Raw genomic sequence first — 19969 nt, forward strand, 5'->3', positions numbered from 1 at the left:
CTTTCAATAAGTCTAAAGCAGCCAGCCATACATTCTAAGAGACAAGCTACACAGGGCCCATCTCCAGGCCCCATGCCTAAAAAACAGATGCTTAAAATGGCTGAGGATTTAATTACTCTTATCAGGGGTTCTCAAGCCCCACCGGACAAAAGGCCCAGAGTGGAGGAAGAATCCCCCTCCTCTGATCAGGGCTCCATTATTTCAGAGCACTCTGATGATCAGGAACATTCTTACTCCCCTTTTGAAGACTCTGATGCAGAGGACTCCATTCCTTCTGTATCCCCCCCAGAGGATTACTCTTTTGGGGAAACTTTGCATACCTTAAGGGAACACTTCCACTGGGAAGGCCAAGATTTTTCAGATTCCAAGAAAAGGCTTAGGGAATTTCTCTTGCTACCTCAGCACAGGCCTCTGGCTGTACCTTCTGTCTTGGACATCCTAGATGATGTTTACTCGGAGGCCTGCCTTAACCTGGGTTCTCTGCCTCCAGCCCCAGTCAAGCCTGACAGGTACTAGAGGGTTCCTGACTCACACCAATTTCTATACAAAAGCCATGCTGCTGACCCAGAAACCCATCTCACAGGGCCCCAAGGGAATTAAGGCCTCCACTGCTAAAAATCCATTACCTTCCGAGAGAGATTCCAGATCCTTAGAAAGGTGGGGAAAAAGGTATATACCTCAGCTACCTTAACCATGAGGGCCTTAAACTGTCAGTTCCATATGCTAAAATACCAACAGTTTTTGTTATCACAGTTGAAAAGTAGAATGTCACAACCTGAACAACCAGACTTAAAGGAGTTGCAGGATTTGATGCATAGTGCAGAACAAGTGGGTAAGCATACCTTACAATGTGGTTTTGATGCTCTAGAGGCCTCATGTAGAGCTGCTGTTACAGGATCAGTCATACGTAGACATGCCTGGCTCAAGGACCATACCTTGCCTGATCATGTCAAAGCTAAATTACTAGATGCCCCTCTACAAAAGGATGTATTATTTGGTGCTAATGCTGAGGAGGTATTAAGGAAAATGGAGGAAAAGGCTAAATCAATGCAAACTGTGAAAGATTTTCTACAGGTACAACCCCCACGTTTCAGTAGAAATTAGCCTTCCAAAAATTGGTCCTTTCCAGCCACGGACAGACCCCAAAGAGGTAGATACAGGCGCCTGAGGGGCAGAGGACAATCCCAAGGATCGTTTAGAGGCAGACCATGGCAAGCACCTACACAAAGAGGTGGTGAGGATAACCCGCAATCGTTCAGAAAGCAAGCCCAATGACTTTCCCCTTTGCATGCCAAGCAAGACTCAAATGGCAGCCCCCTTAGGAGGAAAACTGGCATTATTTTCAAAAAATTGGCATATTGTTACAAAAGACAAATGGATCCTGGACATTATAAACAGAGGCTACAGATTCCATTTTCACACCCTTCCAAAAATGAGAGGCATGCCAAACCTGCCACACAATCAAAGGGCAGAGGCACAAAGGCAAATTACAGATCTCATAGACATGAAAGCTATTCAAGAGGTTACCTACGCATGAACAAGGTCAAGGTTTTTATTCCAGACTATTCCTGGTACCAAGGAAGGGAAAAGATTGGAGACCTATTTTGGACCTATCCATCCTAAACACATTTCTACTCGTACCAAAATTCAAGATGCTCACTCTACAGCAGCTTCTTCCCATGCTGGGCCAAGGAGTCTTGGCTGGTGATATTGGACCTCAAGGAGGCATACCTGCATGTCCCAATCAGACAAAATTGCAGAAGATTCCTCAGATTTCTTGCAGGTTCAACCCATTATCAATTCTCTGCATTGCCCTTTGGCTTATCTACTGCGCCCAGTGTATTCACGAAATGCCTGGCATCAGTAATTGCCTACTGCAGACTTCAAGGGATACAAATATACCCCTATTTGGACGACTGCCTGATCCAAGCGGACAGCAAGCACATTCTTCTGAAACATCTGGCTTATGTAATAATGTTGTTGAACTCTCTGGGATACACAGTCAACAAAAAGAAATCAAGGCTAATACCCTCTCGGAAGATAATTTTCCTGGGTGCCAACTTGGACACAAACACCCAGATGGCCTACCTCACGCCAGAGAAGCAGGGGCAACTAACTCAATACTTCAGAGCACTAGCAAATTGCACCAGGCTGCAAGGAAAATCCTGCAGGCTCTGGGATTCATGGCATCTTGCATCTTACTAATCCCATGTGCAAAGCTGCATATGAGGAAACTTCAATGGTACTTGAAAAACCTATGGTCTCAACACAGCCACAGTTTGGAAACAATAATACCACTAATTCCATGTCTACAAAAGGAATTTCTCTGGTGGACTCAAGCATGCCAAACAAACACAGGCCTTCCATTCAGCAAGCCTCAAGCAAATCAAGTCATCACAACAGACGCCTCGAACTACGCCTGGGGGGCGCACATGACAGATCGGTGCATTCAGGGCAAATGGTCCCAAAAAGAAAAGCACCTTCACATCAATCAAAAGGAAATGCTTGCAGTAATAAATGCTATTATAGCTTTCAAAGACCTTCTGCAACCAGGTCACCTATTGATAAGAACGGACAACACCACAGTTATGCGGTACATAAACAAACCGGGAGGAACACATTCATACCCCCTATGCAGACTGGCCATGTCACTTTGGAACATGGCCATGGACTTACAAATCGAACTACAAGCACAGTACTTGCCAGGCAAGGAAAACACGCTGGCAGACAACCTAAGCAGAAATATGACAGATCCACACGAATGGAAGTTGCATCCAAAAGTTTTTACAGAAATAATCCAAGCATGGGGAAGGCCAGACATAGATCTCTTTGCCTCCCACAAAAATCATCAATTGACAAAATTCTGCTCAAGGATTTTCCATCCAAAGGCCTGGAGAGTGGACCCTCTCTCTTTCAGTTGGACATCAGTGACAGTTTATGGCTTCCCACCTCTTCCTCTGCTGCCTAAAGTTGTATTGAAAACCAGAGCAGATAGACCAAAGATGATTCTCATTGCTCCAGACTGGCCAAGACAACACTGGTACCCACTCCTGAGGAGCCTGACGCATTCCCCACCATGGACCCTGCCTCTAATGCCTCTTCTCCTGACTCAGCACAGCTTCAAAACTCTTCACAGCCAGCTAAAAACACTCAATCTAGCCGCATGGAAGATTCCTTAGCATCACAACAGACCCTACTCTCCAAGGAGGTGCAGGATGTCATTTTGGAGGCCAGAAGGCCATCAACTAGAAAAGCTTACTTCGAAAAATGGAAACTGTTTTGTGTCTGGAATGAGAAAAAGGGCCAGGATCCTGGAAAACTGAATTTACCTCAAATACTACAGTATCTAGCTGAGCTGCTAAGCAGTGGACTTTCATTCTCCTCCATCAAAATCCATGCCTCAGCCATTTCTGCAGAATACAACACTGATCCACCCTTATTCTCTCACCCTCTCTTAAGACAGTTCCTCAGAGGGGCTAAGAATCTAAGACCCCCCCAAGGAAACAACCAATACCTGCTTGGGATCTCAATTTCATTCTGGAAAGACTGACCTTGCCTCCATTTGACCCAGCTGCCTTATCAGATTTGCAATATTTGTCCTGGAAAACAGCTTTCCTTCTGGCTATTACCTCAGCTCGTAGAGTTTCAGAACTACAAGCTCTTATGGCTGTGCAGCCTTTTATCATCTTCCATCAGGACAGAGTTTCCTTACGAACCAACCCATCCTTTATGCCTAAAGTGGTATCCAGGGTAGCTTTGAATCAGGCCATACACTTACCTACCTTTTATCCTAATCCTCAAAACAAAGGGGAGAGATTACTACATTCCTTGGACATCCACAGACAACTGCGTTATTATTTGGACAGAACAAAGCCTTTCAGAAAATCAGAACAGCTCTTTGTGTCCTATGCTGTAGGAGCTCAAGGAAAGCCAATTTCCAAACAGACAATCTCAAAATGGATAGCCCACTGCATACGCTTTTGCTATTCTTTTCATGGCAAAACTGTACCTACAGGCGTCAGATCTCACTCCACAAGGGCCACAGCTACCTCTGCAGCTTTCCTCAGAGGAGTTCCTACCAAAGATATTTTGGAAACAGCCACTTGGAGTTCTGTGCATACCTTCTCCAAGCACTACCACCTACCATTATACTCCAAAACTAGAGCAGGCTTTGCCACTGCAGTCTTGCAGGGCATCCTGGCTCCTCCTAGTTCCACCTAGTGCCTACCACCCATTTCTTAGCTTTGGGATTCTACCCATCTGTTATGACTGCAGCTGTATGCACGATGAGCATAGTACAGTTTTGTACCTACCATAAATGTAGATGTTCGAGTGCTAATACAGCTGCAGTCCAGGTTTCCCTCCCTCCTTCCCCTCTTGGGACAGGCCTATTGGCTAACACCTCCTCATACAACCTGATTGGGGTATTCATTTATGGTGTATTTGCTTGCAACTACTGTATTTTGATTATATTGCATTGCTTTATTACACAAATTTATGTATTGCCTTCCTTCTGGGGGCACCTGACATCTGGGGCAAGAAAAACTGAAGAAGATGACGTCGGATGGTTCCTTTATACCCCTGTCGCACTGACGTCAGGGAAGAAGCGACGACAACCAACGCCGGACCTAGACTTTGGAATTCGGCCAACCGAGGACCCGCCTGACTGCAGGAGAACCCATCTGATGTCCTTCAAGGATGCATCTGCAGTCCTTACAAATGGGTTGTCCTGACGTCAGGCAGCCCTTCGGTCGGCCGGATTCCAAAGTCTGGGTCCGGCTTCGGCTGGTGTCGCACTTCACCCGACGTCATCGCTGCAGTTTTCGGGTATAAAGGCATCAGCCGGCCATTTTCCTCAGTCTTTCTTGCCGGCGTGGCCCGAAGCAGAAGCTGTTCGCAAGTGCCGGTCGGTCAGATCCAGAGATTACTACTACCGAATACTACTTCGAAGACTTCTAAAAAGCTAAGTACCCCGTTGGGGACTCTTTCTTGCCTCAGCCAATGTCAGAGAAAGTGAATAACTGTTTATCTTGTGGGAAACAAATACCTCATAAAGATTTCCACTCCTACTGTATACATTGTTTAGGCCCAGACCACGACGTATCAGCTTGTCTAGCCTGTGCTTCTTTTAACCGACGGACGCTTAGACGTCGGTCAGAGTTTGCTGAACAGATTTTCGGCTCTGATTTTGCCTACATTATGCCCTCGGATCCTCCGACAACGCAAATTTCCAAAAAACTTAAAGAAAAGGACCGACACTCGCGGTCCGCGGTCTCGGCCGAAACCGCGATTAAACAAACTGCGAGTGTCTCGGTTTCGGCCGAAACCGAGCAAGCGGATGTCCTTCATGGATGCATCTGCAGTCATAACAACTGGGGTTGTCCTGTCGTCAGGCAGCCCTTCAGTCGGCCGGATTCCAAAGTCCGGGTCCGGCTTCAGCTGATGTCGCACTTCACCCGACGTCATCTCTGTTGGTCTTCGGGTATAAAGGCATCAGCCGACGCCATTTTCCTCAGTCTTTCTTGCCGTGGCGCAAGCAGAAGCTGTTTGCAAGTGCCGGTCGGTCGGATCCAGAGATTACTTCTACCGAATACTACTTGAAGACTTCTAAAGCTAAGTACCCGTTGGGACTCTTACTTGCCTCAGCCGATGTCAGAAAAAGTTAATAATTGTTTAACCTGTGGGAAACAAATACCTCATAAGGATTTCCACTCTTACTGTCTGCCTTGTTTAGGCCCAGCCCACGACGTAGCAGCCTGTTCGCCTGTGCTTCTTTCAACCGACGAACGCTTAGGCGCCGGTCGGAGTTGCTGAACAGTTTTTCGGTTCTGATTTTGTATATTATGCCGTCGGATCCTCCGACTACCCAAACCTGCTAAAAACGCAAAGATAAAGACCGACATTTCGCGGTCCGGTTTCGGCGAAACCACGGTTAAGCAAAGCAGTGTCTCGGTTTCGCGAAACCGAGAAAACTGATCAAAATACAGCAGAATCTATCACTACTACTGAGGCCCCTGCTACTTCTCTTGAATCGGCCTCAGAAATTTTATCCACTACGGTGGTTGCCACTGACTTATCAGACACCATTCCCTTGGATGTGTCTACCCCAGCACGTGGTGCTGCTAGGCCTCCAGCAGCCATGTCCATTAAGGCCTTTGCCAGGGCCAAAGCAGCCAAAACTACTAGAACAGTGCCTGCTAAACCACCTACAACCCGGCCCTCTTCTAGTGCACAAATGCTTACTCTGGCACAAGATTTAATTTCTTTAATTAGGGGATCTCAATCTCACCCAGACAGGGCCTCTCAGCCCCCAGAGAAGAGACCTAGGGCAGAGCCCCCCGAGCCTGTGTCCTCTGATGATTCTGCTGATGAATCAGACATAACAGACCAGCCAGAGGCTCCCTTCTCCAATTTTGAAGACTCAGATGCTGAAGAATCCATTCCAGCTGCCTCCCCACCAGAAGACTTTTCCTTTGGGGAAACCTTACATGCCATGCGAGCAGTTCCAATGGCAGCAGCAGGATTTCTCAGACTCCAGAAAAAGACTGAGAACCTTTCTGCACCTTCCACAACACAGGCCCTTAGCTATACCCCCTGTGCTCTCTGTAGTGGATGATGCCTTCTATGATGTCTGCTCTGCACCAGATTCTTTACCTCCAGCCCCTGCCAAACCAGACAGATTTTACAGGGTACCAGACACTCATCACCACCTTTACAAGGCCCCACTTGCAGACCCCGAAACTATATCCCAGGGTCCCAAGGCAGTAGCCGCGACCACAGCTAAAAATCCTATTCCTTCTGAAAGGGAAGCCAGGTCTCTAGACAGATGGGGCAAAAAGGTTTACACTTCAGCTACTCTCTCAGCTAGAGCTTTAAACTGTCAGTTCCACATGATACAATACCAAGAGTTTATGCTTGATCAGTTAACAAAAAAGCTATCCTCTGATGAATCAATTGATAAGAAATATGTATTAGAAATGGTAAATAACATACAACAGGTTAGTAACCATTCCTTAAAATGTGGCTATGATGCACTGGAGGCTTCATTTAGATCAGCCATGACTGGCACAGTGATAAGAAGGCATGCATGGCTAAAGGAACAAGCTTTACCGGATCATGTTAAAGCTAAGTTATTAGATGCTCCTATGGATAAGACCAGCTTGTTTGGTACACCTGCCCAGCAGGTAATGAAGAAAATGGAAGAAAAGGCAAAATCTGTTCAAACGGTTAAAGATTTCTTGCAGGTCCAACCCCCAAGGTTTAGCAGGAACTGGCCTGCCAAAATTGGTCCTTTCCTGACTCCACAAGATCCCAAAGGGGCAGGAATAGACGTTCCAGAGGCAGAAACCAATCCAGAGGAGGTGCCTACAGAGGACGACAGTGGCAAGGTAACAACAGAGGCACAGACACAACCACTGCCACTACAACAACACAGCCACAGTGACTTAATTCTAAATCCGCCTACCAGGGAACAAATAGCAGCTCCATTAGGCAGCAAATTAACCTTATTTTCAAAGAACTGGCACTATATCACAAAAGACAAGTGGATTTTACAAACCATAGATCAAGGTTACCGGTTCCACTTCCACACTTTACCAGTCAAAAGAGGAATGCCAAATCTACCTCCAAATCAAAAAACAGAGGCTCTACAACAGATAATGCAGTTAGCAAACATGAGAGCTGTGGAAAGAGTGCCAACAACAGAACAAGGAAAGGGATTCTACTCAAGACTATTCCTAGTTCCAAGAAAGGAAAAAAGTTGGAGACCTATTCTCGACCTGTCCTCCTTAAATACATACATCATTGTCCCAAAATTCAAAATGCTGACACTACAGCAGCTTCTTCCCATGCTGGGCAAGGAGTCTTGGCTGGTAACTCTAGATCTCAAGGAGGCATACCTGCACGTCCCCATACGACCAATTTGCAGAAGATACCTCAGATTTCTTGCAGGATCAGAGCATTATCAATTTTCAGCATTGCCCTTTGGCTTGTCTACTGCGCCCAGAGTGTTCACGAAATGCCTGGCATCAGTAATTGCTCATTGCAGGCTTCAGGGGATCCAAATTTATCCCTACCTGGACGACTGCCTGATACAAGCGGACAACAAAAGCAAGCTAACAGAAGACTTACAAAGAGTCATTTACCTGCTGCAAGCCCTGGGATATACAGTCAATATAAAAAAGTCAAGGCTGATTCCATCCCAAAGAATAACCTTTCTGGGTGCAGAGCTGGACACATCAAAACAAATGGCATTCCTAACTGCAGAAAAGAAAGAGCAACTACCTCTCTACTTCTTGGCATTAACAAAGCAGAACCATCTAACTGCAAGAAAAGTACTGCAAGCCCTAGGCTTCATGGCATCCTGCATAATTCTGGTCCCTCATGCCAGACTGCATATGAGAAAGCTACAGTGGTACCTAAAGAATTTGTGGTCCCAACACAAGCACAGCCTAGAAACCCAAATTCCAATAATTCCATGCCTGAAGCAAGAGTTCCTGTGGTGGGCTCAGGCCTGTCAATCAAACACAGGATTACCCTTCTGCAACAGTCAACCAAGACAAACCATCACGACAGATGCCTCAGACCTCGGTTGGGGGGCACACATGCTGGGCAAGTGCATACAAGGCTTATGGACTCAAGACCAGCTACGCCTACACATAAATCTAAAGGAAATGCTGGCAGTAAAATTGGCAATCCAGTCATTCAGACCATTTCTCCAAGAAGGTCAGTTGATAAGGACAGACAACACCACAGTTATGTGGTACATCAACAAACAGGGAGGCACACATTCATATCCTCTATGCCAGCTGGCACTGGACCTATGGGATGTGGCTCTGAGCTACAACATTCAGTTACAAGCAATTTTTGTACCGGGAAAAGAAAACACTCTAGCAGACATATTAAGCAGAACTACCACAGATGCCCACGAATGGATACTGCATCCGGACATCTTCAAAGCCATCACAAGAGAATGGGGATTACCAGAAATAGACTTGTTTGCATCCCCACTCAATCACCAGCTAAAGAAATTCTGCACAAGGACGTACCACCCACTTGCTTGGAAGGTGGACTCCCTATCTTTCAGTTGGAAAAACCTGACAGCATACGCATTCCCACCACTTCCTTTGATGCACAAGGTGCTTCTGAAGATCAAAGAGGACCATCCAAGGATCATTCTGATAGCTCCAGACTGGCCAAGACAACATTGGTATCCATTGCTGAGGAGCATGTCTCGGGAACAAATATGGACACTACCCCTGATCCCATTACTGTTAACACAGAACAACTACAACATCCTGCATCCAAACCTGAAAACTCTGCAGCTAACTGCCTGGAACATTACATGACAGAAATTAACCCAAATTTATCCCAAAGGGTTAAAGACATAATCCTGGAGGCTCGTAGACCTTCAACAAGAAAGAATTATGCAGCAAAATGGAAAAGATATCTCATTTGGAGTACTGCAAAGGGAGAAGATGTGACACTAGTAAACATAGCCAACATCCTGGAGTACTTGGCAGAGCTCTTCCATTCAGGCCTGTCCTATTCTTCCATCAAGATACATGCATCAGCTATTTCAGCAGAATACAGCTTTGATCCTCCTGTCTTCTCTCACCCTCTGCTCAGACAGTTCCTGAGAGGAATTAAAAATGTAAAACCTCCCAGGAAACCACCATTGCCAGCATGGGACTTGAACTTTGTGCTAGAAAAATTGACACTTCCCCCTTTCGAACCAGCAGCAACAGCAGAATTACAATACTTATCCTGGAAAACTGCCTTCCTGCTGGCAATAACTTCAGCAAGAAGGGTCTCTGAACTACAGGCATTAATGGCAGTGCAACCCTTCCTGATCTTCCATCAAGATAGAGTGTCCATGAGAACAAATCCTACATTTATGCCTAAGGTGGTATCCAGAGTGTCATTAAATCAGGCTATCCACCTTCCTGCATTCTACCCAAACCCACAGAACAGGGGAGAAAGACTCTTGCATACCTTGAATGTGCATAGACAATTACGCTACTACCTGGACAGGACCAAGTCCAATAGAAAAACTGACCAGCTTCTGGTAGCATATGCCACAGGAAAGGAAGGAAAGCCAATTTCAAAACAGACAATCTCCAAATGGATAGGGAATTGCATTAGATTTTGTTACTCCTACCATGGAAAGGCAACTCCAGAGAACATCAGGCCTCACTCCACAAGGGCTACAGCCACTACCACAGCTTTCTTACGAGGAGTGGCTACCAAGGACATTATAGAGGCTGCTACTTGGACCTCCGTGCATACATTTGCCAAGCATTACAATTTACCTTTATACTCTAGATCCCGAGCAGGTTTTGCCACTGCTGTTTTGCAAGGGATCCTAGCTACACCATAATTTCTACTCTTTTCCTCCTCCCCTTGTTTAGCTATGGTATTCTACCCATTTGTAAGGACTGCAGATGCATCCTTGAAGGACATAGTACAGTTTTGTACCTACCATAAATGTAGATGTCCGATAGGAATGCATCTGCAGTCAGGATTACCCACCCACCTTCCCTCTGAGGTACTCCTAGGGTATTTGCCATCCTTCAGCTAGCTTGGGGGGGATCTATTATGGTGTATTTGTTTGTATATATGTATATACATGCTTATTTTATGTGTTTGCTCTTTACTATTTGGAAACATTGGCATTTATCCAAATTTAGCCATCCAAGAGGGCACCTGGCATCTGGGGCAAGAAACACTGAGGAAAATGGCGTCGGCTGATGCCTTTATACCCGAAAAACTGCAGCGATGACGTCGGGTGAAGTGCGACACCAGCCAAAGCCGGACCCAGACTTTGGAATCCGGCCGACCGAAGGGCTGCCTGATGACAGGACAACCCATTTGTAAGGACTGTAGATGCATTCCTATCGGACATCTACATTTATGGTAGGTACAAAACTGTACTTTATTACTGCAGCTGTATTAGCACTCGAACATCTACATTTATGGTAGGTACAAAACTGTCCTTTTTCTTTTCTCCCTTCTCTCTCTTATTGTTCAGTTTTAAGTAATATAGGCACTGCAACATATAAAAAAGCCTGGTTAAAAAGCATGATAAAAGAAAAATGAATGTGCTTTTTCTCATTCTTGCATGGGGAAATAACTGGATTTGAAGACTTTAGACTGATTTAGTAACAAGTTTTAAGAGGGAGCAAATAAATGAAAAAGAACCTTGGGTATTGTGAGGCTTTTTTCTAGCAAATACATGTATACTCAGTAACAGTTCTGCAGCTGGTTCTCATGTCTCCTTGGAGACAATCTGATAAAGAGAAACTGGCTACAGACTGGTGGAGAGTGGCCGAGGAAAAAAGAGAAATTGGGTAGGAGATAATGATCTCTGAAAGCATTCAGGGGTTTCCCCAAAGTAGATAGTGCTCTCTGAAAGCATTCAGGGGCTTTTCTAAGGTAGTTAATGTTTTCTGAAAACATTTAGGGGTTTTCCCAGCTGCTAAAGCTATAAAGATAAGACAAAACCAATCAACACTTGAAGTACAGGCTGCACTATGTGTCTTCGCATAGATGACATTTCTTTTATGTAACTCAAGTCTCTGTGTGCTGCTGTCAGTTTAGGACTTGTCCTGTTAGGAGGGTAAAACTTCAATATTTGAAGGTGTACATAGATGTTCTTTGTGTTTCACTGTTGCATACGTCACACTTGGGTTATCTGCCTGCAGGTAGCCCTCAGTCATCCCAAATACCAGAGTCTTGGGATTTCTGTGTCAGATGCTGTCGCCTCTTCCATGACGTCAGGTCATCATGGGTATAAAACATGCAGCCGACGCCATTACAGTTTGCAAGTGCCGGTCAGCCGCTTTCTGAAATTTTTGTTTTTCGAATTTCAAACCTGAAGTCTTCTAAAGCTAAGTATCCCATTGGGGATCCTTTTTTCTTGCTCTAACCGATGTCAGAAAAAGTTAACAATTGTCTTGCCTGTGGAAAGCAAATACCTCACAAAGATTTTCATTCTTACTGTGTCATCTGTTTAGGCCCAGACCAAGAATTTCCTCGCTGTAGGTTTTGTGCCTTGTTTAACACCCGATTTATTTGTTGTCTGGCTATCTTTGTCGCAAAATTCTTTCGCTCTCGTTCTCCGTATTCCGAAACTGCTTCGATAAGCCATCAGACTACCTATCTTCTGAAACAACATAAGGATAAAGACAGAGACAGACTGCATAGGTGCAAAACTGCAGTCTCTCCCGTTAAGCTAGTCGCCAGTCCGCCGGTACTCAGTGAGGCGCTTTCGCAGCCCCTGATGCCCTCTTCTACAGATTCACAGGCCTCTGCTGAGACCCATTCGGAGTCCAGTATGCCACGAGATGCTTCTTCGATCGTGGAACTTGCAGATGTGTCTACCTTGGATGGGTCCGGAGCCGCTGTGCAGGCACCGGCCTCTGAGGGTGTATTCCGACCACTTGATTGCATTTGACCGAATGCTTCGTTTTTGACTAAAACTACCGAGTTTCTCAGGCCTGAGTTCGCACTACGCCTAGAAAACAAACTACCAAAGCGTATACTCAAGCCCCCTTGACCCCTTTGTTGAAACCTTGCCTACTTTGAGAGCATTTCCATTGGGAATGCCAGGACTACCCTCAGTCCAAAAAGAGACTCAGAGAATTTTTAGACTTGCCACAGCACAGGCCTCTAGCTATACCCCCTGTCCTGGACATTGTAGATGATGTTTTCATGGAATCCAGTCTTACTCCTGTTCCTAGAAAGCCTGACAGGTACTACAGAGATTTCTCTCTAAAAGATTACTACAGATTTCTCTCTAAAAATCCCACTGCGGATCCAGCGACTATATCCCAGGGACCTAAAGGCATTAAGGCTACTACAGCCAAAACCCCAACCCCTTCGGACAGGGATTCTAGAGCATCAGACAGATGGGATAAGAAGGTATATACCTCTGCAACTCTTACCATCAGGGCTTTGAATTGCCAGTTTCACATGTTGAAGTACCAGCAGCATATTATGGAACTAATTAAACAAAAAATGTTGTTGCTTCCAGATTGTACAGAAAATAAAGATTTACAAGAGTTATTGCATTCTGCAAACCAAATTAATAAACATACTTTGCAGTGTGGTTTTGATGCCTTAGAAGCATCTTGCAGGGCTGCTGTCACTGGGTCTGTACTGAGAAGGTATGCTTGGCTGAAAGAGCAAATCTTGCCAGACCATGTCAAAGTAAAATTAATAGATGCTACATTAAACCAGGAAAGTTTGTGTTGCGCAAAAGCAGAAGTTCTTAAAAAGATGGAGGAAAAATCTAAAGCTATACAAACTGTTAAAGATTTCTTACAGGTACAGCCACCTAGAGTCAGTAGGCATTGGCCTTTTAAAACCGGTCCTTTCCAGTCCCTCCCAGGGGCAACAAGCCACCAAGACTACAGTCTCAGGGTATGCAGAGATCTAAACAGTGGAGTGCTCCCTCCTCTAAAACAGGAAGTGGTAAGTCACTCCCTTATGGAAAACGTTCACAATGACTTATCTTGTTTCCCAGCAAGGCCCAAGTACTTGCACCCCTAGGAGGAAAACTCACCCTGCATGCAATAAACTGGATGTCCATTACCCAGGACTGATGGGTCCTAAACATTGTATCCCAGGCATACAAATTCCACTTCCACTCACTGCCAACCCCAAGCGGGTTGCCAGACCTTCCTCTAAACCAGTGGGCAGAGGCTCAAAAGCAAGTACTTCCTCTTCTCAGTATCGGGGCTATTCAACCTGTGCCAATAGAGCAAAGGGGACAGGGTTTCTTCTCCAGACTGTTTCTGGTGCCCAGAAAAGAGGGCTGTTGGTGCCCTATCCTAGATCTGTCAATTCTCAACACCTTCTTAGTGGTCCCAAAATTCAAAATGCTGACTGTGCACCAGCTTCTTCCTATGCTATCCAAAGACGCCTGGCTAGTCACCCTAGACTTAAAAGAAGCTTATCTGCACATCCCCATAAAGGAATCTTGCAGGAAATATCTACATTTCAGGGCAGGCTCTATGCACCATCAGTTCTCTGCACTTCCCTTTGGCTTATCTACTACACCCAGGATATTCATAAAGTGCCTGGCTCCAGCTATTGCATACTGCAGACAGAGAAATATTCAAATTTTCCCATACTTTGATGATTGCCTGATTCAGGCGGACAGTCAGGAATTGCTACTTCAGCACCTGTCATTTGTAAAGAGACTTCTAACTTCTCTGGGATACACCATCAATGAAATGAAATCACAACTGGTGCCTAGCCAAAAGATTGTATTCCTGGGAGCAGGCTTGAACACAACTTCCCAGATGGCATTCTTAACACCAGAAAATCAGGTTTATTTGACAAACTACTTCAAAGTAATGGCCACCAAAGCCCATCTATCTGCAAGAAAAATTCTGCAAGCCCTAGGGCTCATATCCTCATGCATTCTACTAATTCCATATGCAAGACTGCATATGAGGAAATTTCAGTGGTACTTTAGTCTCTGGTGTCAACATTCTCAGGACCTGGAAACACTGATTCCTATCATTCCTTGTCTTAGGGCAGAGTTCCTTTGGTGGGCAGAGGCATGCAACCAGAACAAGGGACTTCTTTTCACTCAACCCCCCGCTGCCCAAACCCTGATAAGACACACCAGACTATGCATGTGGATCTCACATGGAAGGCAAATGCATTCAAGGCCAATGGAGCCCAGGACAAACTCCAGTGCATATCAATCAAAAAGAAATGTTAGCTGTACAGAATGCTCTGACATCCTTCAAATACCTTGTCCTTTCAGGACGACAATGGATAAAGACAGACAACACCACAGTTATGTGGTACATAAACAAGCAGGGGAGAACTCATTCCTACCCACTCTGCAGGTTTGCCATGGCCCTGTGGAACACAGCCTTGAGCAACCAAGTGCACCTGCAAGCTCAATTCCTGCCAGGCAAACAAAATTCACTGGTAAACGACTTAAGCAGAAATCTGCTGGACCCACAAGAGTAGAAGCTGGACCCCAACTCATTCAAACTTCTCATCCATAGGTGGGGGACTCCAGAGGTGGACCTCTTTGTCTCAACCATCAGTTGACCAAATTTTTCACCAGAAATCCCCACAGCCATGCTTGGAAAGTGGATGCCCTATCCTTTACATGGGAAAACCTCTCAATTTATGCCTTTCCCCCTCTGCCCCTGCTCTCAAAAGTACTACTCAAAATCAAATGGGACAGGCCAAGGACAGTCCTTATTGTCCCAGACTGGCCACGCCAGCACTGGTACACACTCCTACGCAGTCTGACAGCAGTGCCACCCTGGCACCTACATCAGACCCCCTCCCTGCTGTGCCAGCAGGAGGGACAGATTTTGCATTCACAGCTGCGAACCCTGTACCTTGCAGCTTGGCTTACTCCCTGAATACACCACCAGTAACCCTCAGGAAACAGGTGGTAGATGTCATCCTTGAGACCAGAAGGCCTAGTACTAGGAAATCCTATTCAGAAAAGTGGAAATATATTGTTCTTGGAGCTAGTCTCAAGGAAAGGACACAGCTGTGCCCAGCTTACCTCAAATCCTGGATTACCTAGCAGAGCTACTCCACAAAGGCCTATCCTTCTCATCTATTAAAATTCATGCCTCTGCCATCTCAGCTCATTACAATACTGAGGCCCACCTCTATTTTCACAACCTCTCATCAAACAATTCCTGAGAGGAACTTAAGCCCCCCAAGGAGAGTTCCCCTCCCCTGCCTGGGACCTTAACTTTGTACTCGAGAAGCTCACGCCTTCCCCCTTTTGAGCCTGCTGTTGCAGCAGAGTTAAAATTCCTCTCTTGGAAAACAGCCTTACTTCTAGTCATCACTTCAGCAAGAAGAGTGTCCGAGTTACAGGCATTAATGGTTGTGGAAACCCTTCATTATTTTCCATGCAGATAGGGTATTCTTCAGGACTAACCCATCATTTATGCCCAAGGTGATATCCAGTGTGGCTTTAAACCAATCCATCCATTTACCAACCTTTTTCTCTAATCCTCAGAATAAAGGGGAAAGGATTCTGCACTCCTTAGACGTGCACAGACAGCTCAGGTTCTACCTAAACAGAGCTAAACTTTTCAGAAAATCTGACCAGCTGCTAGTCAGCTTTGCTACAGGGGCAGAGGGCAAAGCCGTTTCAAAGTAAACCATTTCCAAATGGATAGCACACTGCATTCATTTCTGTTAGAAACACCATGTAAAACATACCCCACAGGGGATCAGAACTCATTCCTCTAGGGCTACCTCAACCTCTACAGTATTTCTCAGGGGAGTCCTTACCTGGGATATCTTGGAAGCTGCAACCTGGAGTTCTGTACACACCTTTACCAAGCATTACCACTTACCTGTTTTTTCTAAATCCAGAGCTGGATTTGCCACAGCAGTCTTACAAGACCTGATGCCCTGCCCCAATACTTCTCGTCTGCCTCCACCGTTCCACAGCTTTGGGAATCAAGCCAAGTGTGATGACTGCAACAGTGAAACACGAAGAACATAATACAGTTGTGTACACTTGCCATAAATGTAGATGTTCAAGTGTATTCACGGTTGCAGTCCTGGTTATCCTCCCTTCAGCCCACTGACGTTTCTATTCTTTCTGCCTCTCCTCTTTTTGGCCATATCTCATGGCAGTGGTATTTACTTTTTACTGGAGGTGTTCCACATCATGTAATTGCTTCCTATTTTGGGGGCTTCTGACATATGGGGCAAGAGAAACTGATGTAATGGCGTCAGCTGCATGTTTTATACCCACGACGACATGACGTCATGGAAGACGTGACAGCATCCTACGCAGAAATCCCAAGACTCTGATTATCTGCCTGCAGGTAGCCCTCAGTCGGCCTAAATACCAAAGTGTGATGACTGCAACAGTGAATAAACTCAAACATCTACATTTAAGGTAAGTGTACACAACTGTACTTTTTGTGTGTCCGGTATTAACTTAATAGGTTTTGGGGGGTATTGGTAGTATGTTTTTTTTTTGTCTGAGGACTTTCAGTAAAACAAACGTTTTATAAGATGTGACATAGGCTCAAATGTATCTGACAAGAAACAACTGTTAAGTTCAACCTGCCAAACAGGGTATGCATGTAACACAAAAGCTGGAACTAGACACATAAAAAGGAGTTGTACATAAAACCTGGGAATAATAACTTTCTCATACAATGATGTTTTCTTTAATGTCTTTAAATGTAAATGGCTTCACAGGTGAGTGCAAATAGCTATGTTACAGGAGACACACTTAGAACTGACTATGTGAATTTGATAAAGAAAGGTTTTCAGGATGGGTATTCAGCGGAATACCTGGAGCAAAGGACAAGAGGAGCTCCAGCAGTGATAGAAGAAGAAATAAAAAAAAAATGATAATGGCAAATTTCTAGCCCTAAGGGGCTACTGGCAAAAGAGGGATTACACTGGCATGTATTTACATTACACCTAAACTGCTATAATGGAGCTTAAGAAAATTCTGGGAGAAATGATCAGTTTTCAGCAAGGAATATTACTTTTAGGTGGGGACTAGAATTTGATTTGCAGCAGTGAAGATGTGTCTGGGGCGGGGGGGGGGGGGGCAGAAGGGAAAATATAACAAAGGAGGGAAGATTTTTAAAGAAATTTTTAAATATTTGGCATGGAAGATGTGAATTTAGTATATTCCCCAAGATTTAAAAACTGGGCTATGCTAGACAGAATTTAGATTTCACAGGAACATCTGTATTTAATTGGAGGTCTTGATACCCACCCAATAACTATTTCAGATCATGCATGAATAATTACTAAAATAAAAATGAGACATTGGTGCTTTCCCTCCTGTCTGTTGAAAAGAGAGGAATTTAAGGAATGGGTAGTGGAGATTATTCAGGAACTGCTAGAGAGGACAGAAATTTATTCTGAAAATATAGCTAGGGAGTGAGATAAAATTAAGGTGGGGTTTAAAAATAGGATGGAAATAAAAGAAAAGGAGCTATGCTTAAGAAGTAACAAGAATTATTTAGAGGGACTGACATATGTTGTAGTATTGCAGAATGGGGGAATCTGGCAGAACAAGAAGTGTATCGACTGCAGAATGCTAGGCAGAAATTAAGGGATTAACTCGGTAATATGTACAAGCTTAGAAAGGTTGCTGTTAAGCAGCTGTTTTTTTTTTTAATAGTAACACGAGTGCAAAAAACTTTTAGCACAACGACTCGGACAACAGAAACTAGAAAGGACTGTCACAAAACTTAGGGAGCCAGACACCTGCAACAACTGGAGAGGCAGCAAAAGTACATCACAAAGAGGATCCTAGGCCTTAAACACTTGTCCTATATGGACAGACTCAAAAAACTCCAAATATTCTGTCTCATATCGCCGCCTTAGAGGCAATCTCTGCTTGACTTAAAGCCACGTCTGACCCAGCTCTATTAGAAATTCTACATTTAAAGAATTCCCAATCCCTCTGCACCCCACGCTGCAGAGACCTCAACCTCATTACCACAATCAACAGAACATGCTGGAGGGGCAGGTTCATAACCCAGAGACTGCCCATGCTATGGAATAGACTTCCTGTACATGTCAAGCAGCGCACCTCACTGTCCATCTTCAAGAGAAATCTTTGAGTGGATGGGAAATAGAAAATTCACCCCGGGGATCACTCCATTGGCGCTTCTCGACAGAGGCACAAGGAACTAAGGTCGGGTGGCATGATGCCAGGGTAATCCTGTGGGCTAGGCTTGTAAAGGCTCTAGGGCCATTAGCCCAGTACACACACATGAAGCTAACAAGTTCATGTAAAGGTGGTAGAAATATTTCAGAAATTCTATGAGAATCTCTATAAAGCAGAGAAATATGAAAATCATGAAAAAGATACAAATGGAAATGTTTATGGAAGAAAAATATGCCAAGGTTAGAGGTAGATGAGGCTCATTACTAACAGGGTAGGAGGAGATGAGATAAAAATTGTGATCTATAATCAGTCTACAAGAAAGTCTCCAGGAGTAGATGGTATTCCTGTGGAAGTTTAAAAGCTAGGAGGAAAATAATGATAAAGATCTTGATGGTTTTGATTAACAGTCTCTTAAGAGAAGTACCACTGTCCTGGATGAAAGCAGCAGTAGCTGTTAATACCCAAAGAGGGGTAAGGATCCATCAGATCCAGCTTTTACTGGCCCGTTTCAGTACTAAACCATGATTATAAAGTGTTCATGTCTGTAATGGCTAAAAGAATGGCAAAAGTAATGCCAAAACTGATAGATATGGATATGTGTAATTTTTTGGAGGGGAGGCAAACATTTGAGAACATTAACAGAACATTGATGATCCAGATGGAAGCACATTGTTAGAAAATACTGTTGTTGGTGAGTCTTGATGCAGAGAAAGCGTTTGACAGAGTAAGCTGGGACTTTATGAGCTGGGCAGTGGAAACATTTGCATTTCCTGAAAAAAAAAATATAAGGTTGATTAGGAGAATATATGAGGGCTCAGAGGTGAAAAATTAAAGTGGTTGGGGTCCTCTTTGATAATTTTTGTTTGAGCAGAGGAACCAGGCAGGGGTGTCCTCTTTCCCCTTTATTATTTGGATTATATTTAGAACCATTGGCAAAGAAAATAAGGGACTCAGAAATTCACGGATATAATTGGTATGGTAGTCAAGAAAAGCTGGCCTTATTTGCAGATGGTATTATTTTGTACCTGACAAAACCAGAAAAAGACATTGTAGTGTTGTGCAACATTTTGAGGCAGTTTCAGATCTTTTTGGGATGCAAAATTAATGAAGCTCAAAGGCAATAGCAGTAAATTATGTACCCACGCATGAACATTCAGGAATCACCATATTTATGTCGGCATGATAAAATGAAATATTTAGGAGTATGGATTAAAAATGATTCTAGTGTGGCAGCTAAAGACATCTGGGAAGAGACCAAAAACAAAAGTCAATACAAAACTGAGAAAATAGAAGCTTTGTTGCATGGATAGTAAG

The 19969-nt window shown here is 44.4% G+C and overlaps 1 protein-coding gene across 1 annotated transcript in view; it reads left to right on the forward strand.

Annotated features, from left to right (window-relative positions):
• SBNO2 (strawberry notch homolog 2) overlaps positions 1–19969 on the forward strand; it is a 2660605-nt gene that overhangs the window by 1193372 nt on the left and 1447264 nt on the right. The gene's annotated exons all lie outside the window — the stretch shown is intronic.

The sequence above is a fragment of the Protopterus annectens genome, chromosome 13.part0 (assembly GCF_019279795.1).
Source record: "Protopterus annectens isolate FY-2018-M chromosome 13.part0, PAN1.0, whole genome shotgun sequence".
In the NCBI taxonomy this organism is placed as follows: Eukaryota; Metazoa; Chordata; order Ceratodontiformes; family Protopteridae; genus Protopterus; species Protopterus annectens.